The sequence below is a fragment of the Elephantulus edwardii genome, unplaced genomic scaffold, assembly GCF_000299155.1.
Source record: "Elephantulus edwardii isolate Elephantulus edwardi_28Jun2011 unplaced genomic scaffold, EleEdw1.0 scaffold00293, whole genome shotgun sequence".
Lineage (NCBI taxonomy): Eukaryota > Metazoa > Chordata > Mammalia > Macroscelidea > Macroscelididae > Elephantulus > Elephantulus edwardii.
In genome coordinates, this window is record NW_006400043.1 from 2,559,438 (window position 1) to 2,565,402 (window position 5,965).

The window sequence follows — 5,965 nt, forward strand, 5'->3', positions numbered from 1 at the left end:
TACAACACCAACTGTTGTTTATACTAAGAATCAAAGATGTTAGTATAAAGACTAAAGTCCAATAGATCTCAATAATGTTATTTTCAAAGGTTTCCTATCATCTGGAAGTTGAATAAAGAATAAGAAGGACAAAAAAACAAAACAAACCATGACTTTGGTTTGTAGTGTTGGAGGAAAGTACTGAATGCCAGGGACTCTCAAAAGAACAAATTAGTCTGTCTTGAAGGAAGTGTAAGTAGGGTGTTCTTTAGAGACATGATGGTGAAATTTTCTTTATTAATCTTTAGGCAAGATCATTAACAAATATCATTAACAAAAGTCAGTCCTCAGAAAAGGATGTCATACTGGGAAAGGTGAGATTTCAGATAAAGGAAGAACCTTGACAAGACGCATTGGCCAAGAGACTGTAACAGTGGGTTCAAGCAAATCAGAGATTGTAAGGAGAGTGAAGGCAGGTGAGGACAAGATTGGACTCTGTTGTTCACAGGATAACGAGGAGCCAAAGCTGGCTCTGCAGAACCTAAGGACACTATCAGGAATCTACTGAACAGCCCTGATGGCATAGTGCTTAAAATAAATGGCTTCTAATTGAATATTCCTGTTTATTTTTACAGAGAAAAAATGGTAAACAGAAGCCTGATAAAGAGTCACTATGAGTTGGTACGGGCTTAAATGCTCTAGGGCAATATCCTTCTCAAATACTCTACCTTGTATTATAAAAATTTACTTGTCTTTCAGATGTCTATATTTGCTTGTATCTGATTTTTATATAATGAAAATATCCACAGAATAGAAATTCTAAGCATCTATTTTAATTTTCTCAATTTTGGTTTGTGTCTTCTTCTCCACTGAATAAACAATGGATGCTGTATAGGTTCAGTGTTCTTTTGTTTTAATTATTTATATGTATTCAACGAATAACAAATTGGATAGCACATATTATAATATGTGGTTGAATGCAAAACAGTGCCTTTTTTCTTAATCTGCAGTTGTAAATAATCTATTCTCATAGTACATTATAAGCAATATGTTCCTTAGCCACAGATGACAAAGTATTGTCACTCTTACTTAAAACACATCACCAGAAACAAGGAATTTGTTGTAAAATGAATCAATTCTGGAAAAACAGATGGTTGAGGTTTAATAAAAAATTTGATAAACACTTAATGTGATAGATTGATACAACTGTTACAGACAATTAAAACACACTAGTTATCAGATAATGAGCTATACAGTCTATTACATCTAAGGTACACCAAAAATTTGGACTAAGTCATATTAACTAATAAAACTTATCTATAGAATAGCTGAGTTTCAAGGCTACAAGATAATGCCTATATAGAATCTCATTCCTCAGAGCAAATTTCCTCCAGTTTGGGTGATTTAAGGGGAAAATTGAACTTAACACATGGGGAAAAATGTATTCTTTCAACATTGTCTAGCCTTATATTTATTATCTATTATGTCTATAAGTTAAAAAAAACACAACAAAAATATTGACTAAGTTTCCCCAATATTTATAATTTCTTCTGTAATAAATTCAGTTCTACAACCTCATCTTGGAAAATCAGTCTCTATTTCTGGTGGAAAATTTTTCTCAATCATAACAAAAATGAAATTGTTGTTATATGCCATCGAGTTGCCTGCAACTCATAGAGACCCTTTGTACAACAGCCTAACTAAACCCTGCTCTATCCTGTGCCAATCTTATTGACTCTGACACATCTACCCCCATTACCCTAGTCACTGAGTCAATCCACTTTGTCGAGGGTCTTACACTATCCCTCTACCCGTAACATTGCTCTCCAGTGACTGATCTTGCCTTGCAACATGTCCAAATTATGTCAGACAAAGCTTCAGGATCCTTTCCTCTAAGAAGCAGCCTTGTACACCCTCTCTAGGAAAAGTCTGTTTGTTCTCCTATCAATCCATGGTATATTCAATACTCTCCTCTAGTACCAAACCTCAAAAGCATCAATTCTCCTTCTATAATTCCTAGTCATTGTCTAGATTTCTGATGCATAGCAAGTAACTGCAAAGTCCATAGCCTGGAACAAGAGCCCATGGTGATGAAGGAAGTTCAAGCTGCTCTGAATGAATTGGAAAAAGAACCTCCAAAACCAACCAAACAAACAAACAAACAAACCAAGGTCTCAGGAATTGACAGCATACCAATTGACATATTTCAACAAACACATACTGTCTTTGGATGCACTCACCAAGATGTGCCAAGAAACCTGGAAGACAACCACCTAGCCAACTGACTGGACAAGATCTATATTTGCTCTCATTCCAAAGACAAGTAACTTAAAAGAGTGCAGAAATTATTGAACAATATCACTGACGTCACATGCAAGCAAAAATGGAATAATATATTAAAAATTATAAACTACTAACGTATGTAAATATAGTTTCAGAATGATCTCATTTCCCCTCTTGATAAGAAACTCAAGTCATAATTTAGTAAATGATTCTACCAAACAAATGCATTTGTTTATGCGTTAGTAATGGATATATACTCAGGATTCCTATTCTTATTCTCTTTAGGAAACCTTCTATTTATTATCAGGCATTTCACGTTTTCAGTGTTAGATGTCTCCATATTGGCACTCACTCACAGTAGTGGGTTTACTGTTCGAAATTATGTTCCTAGTGCATTAGCTTTGGCTTTCAATTCATTCAAGTGGAGTAGAAAGACAGACTTCTGAAAGGATTTGGTGGTGCTGAAAAATTTAGAAACTTAAACTAAGATGCACCTGATACAGGCACTGGATCCAGACCATGGTCTTTGCAATTATGTGCTATGCTTCATAAATCTGGATAATGACTAGAAATGAAAGAAGGAGAATCAATGCCTTTGAGCTGTGGTGCTGGAGAAGAGTATTGATTATACCATGAACTGCAAAGAGAACAAACCGGTTCATCCTATAGAGGGTTAAGCCAGGCTGGTCCTTGGAGTCAAGAATTCTGAAGCTCTGTCTGACATACTCTGGGCGTGTTGCAAGGAGGGACCAGTCCTTGGAGAGAGACAGTATGTTTGGGAAGGTACAGCAACAGCACAAGGGTGGGGCTCTAGATGAGATACATTGACTAAGTGACTGGGGTAATTGGGGTAGACGTATCATAGACAATAAGATTGACTAAGGATAGAGCAGGGTTCAGAGCTATTTTACATAGGGTAGCTATGTGTCACTGTCCACTTCCCAGCACATAACAACAACAACAACAACAAACTGAAAAAGTTTAAAGGCGCCCTCCTTTTCTTGGGAGGTGGGTGTTGGGCGTGTGGTTCCGGTCCTTGTTACCGACAGAGGCAAAAAACAGGACTCTTGGACCCCTTGGTGTCAACATGTCTTTGGTGCTGGAGGGTTTCTCTCCGCTGGTTCTATCCTCAAGCTCTAAGACAAAGGAAGAAGAGAAAAGAAAAGAAAAGAAAAAAAGGGGGGGGAGAACATTTGGAGGCAAAAGAAAAAAAGATAATCTTAATATCAAAGAGATTTAGAAGCTTAAACTGAGAAAGTTAGAGATAAATGTAGAGAACCTCAATACCAGCAAGACAGAAGAAATCCTTCTCCACTTGAAACTGACAGTCTTTTGTCAACTATAATAGGACTTAGAAAAGAGTAGCAACAACCGAGATTGACATGAGACACAGCAGCCTTCTCTTAGTGTAGAATCACAGCTGGGGCCAAGTTTGATGGAGCACTAAAGATGAAACACCCTAATGTAAGATTAAGATTACTTTGTCATATTTGTTGAAAGTTGAATGATATGTGAGCATTCCTGAAAAGCTATTTTAACTGAAGAATTTTATTTTTTTCCAACCTAAAATGTAACCTGTTAATAAATGTTATGGTCAAAAATATGCTCCATGTGTTCTGTGTGGCCATTGAAAATGATTTCTTGACTTAATAGCACACAAGCAAGAGCCCTCTGGAGTGTCTAGTTGATATTGAAATTGGTAGAAGTATACACAGGCATATATAATTTATTAGGAATAAGTTGCATGCTGTGGATGTTTAAAATGGAAACTGTTTCCACTTGTAGAGTTACTAGAGGTCAGACTTGGCCACTCTCCCAATGGTCACACAATTGTACACTTCGAACTGAAGAACAAATTTAAGCCTAGAGTTGTAATAATTAAGAATGATAAGAACACATTGTGTTCTTTAATGATCCAAGAATCATCAAAAGACGGTGAAAGCAATATACAGAGTCAGTGTTTTAAGAATTGAGTGATAGAGAATCATTTCAGAAAGTGGCATATACAAAAGAACCAATAATGATAAAAGGAAAAGTTCAACCTGAATTGAAGGTATTGCAAAAACTAAGGCTACAGGAGTTTATGATTACCAATTGGCATGTTTCATCAAACAGATGCAATTCAGGATGTCCACAGTGGTCTATTCTATGAAATTTGAAAGGCAGCTATCTGACCAATGGCTTAGGAGAGATTCACCTTTGTTCTCATTTCAAGAAAAGGTGATTCAAGTGAATATGAAAGCTCTCAAACAATATCATTAATAACACATGCAAGTAAAATACTGCTGAAGATTATTTTTAAAAAATTTGGAACTATATTTTGACAGAAACCTTCCAGAAACCCAAGCTTGATTTAGAAAAGTGTTTGAGAAGGGTGCAACAAAAAATGAATGGAATCCCAAAATCTCTGTAGATGTTCATTGAAATGAAAAATAAACAACCTAAATTTAAAAAAAAAAGAAAAGTGTTTGACTATGTGCATCGCAGCAAAATAAGGCTACTGTTGAGAAGAATGGCAAACCCATGACACTCATTTTGCTTATGCAAAAGCTGTAACTAGACCACGAATCTTTAGTATAAGAAAAGTAAGGAAACACTATATGGTTTAAAATCAAGAAAGATGTGTGACACCAATGATTCCTTTCTCCATGCCTAGTAAATTTGTATGTCCAACAAATCATAAGAAAAGTTGAACAGTAAAAAAAAAGAGTATGGCGTCTGGCTTGGAAGAAGGATCATCAACAACCTGAGTTCTGCAGATAACACAAGATTGCTTGTTAAAACTGAGGAAGACCTTATATACTTGCTACAGAACAGCAAAACTTGGCAGCCTACAGAAAGTGAAGAAGACTTAAGCACATATTACAGAAGGCCTAAAGACTGAAATATTCAACATGAATTACATCTCAACATCAAGAAAATGAATATTCTTACCACTAGGCCAATAGTCAATATTGTGATTGATGAATAAAAGATAGAATTAGTCAACAATTTTATCTTACTTGGATCTACAATCAACATATTTGGTATCAGCAGCCAAGATCAAAAGATATATCACATCTGGAAGAGTTACTCTTAGCGACCTCTCCAAAATGTTGATACGTAAAGAAATGAATAAGAACATATATAAGCAGGCACTGTATTTGTGTGGTTCTCTCATTCTCACAATTGTCCTCTGAATTTTCTAATACATAACCTTGCTTACTGAACGTGAGGAGGACTTGAAGTACCTATTTCAGAAGATCAAGAAATGCAGCATATAGTATGGATTGTATCTCAGTATCAGAATACAATGATTCCTACCACTTGAAGAATAGTCAGCATCATGATGAATGGAGAGGAGATTGAGTCTGTCAACAGCTTCATCTTGCTTGGATGCAAAATTAACAACCTCGGTACCAGGTGTCAGGATAAGGAGATGCATTGCACTGGAAAATTTAAAGTTAGGAACCTTTCCAAATTATTGAAGAATAGTAATGCCATTTTGAAGATTAAGGTGAGTCTGATTCACCATAATCTTTCCAATTACTTGCTCTGCATCTGAGAGCTGGACAGCGAAATCGATGACTGGAAAATAATTTATGTCTTTAAACAGTGGTGTTGGAGAAGAGCACTGAGAATCCCCTGGATGGCCAAGAGAATGAACAGATATGTCTTGGATAGGGTGCAGCTAGAGTACTCGTTGGAGGCAAGAATGATGAGG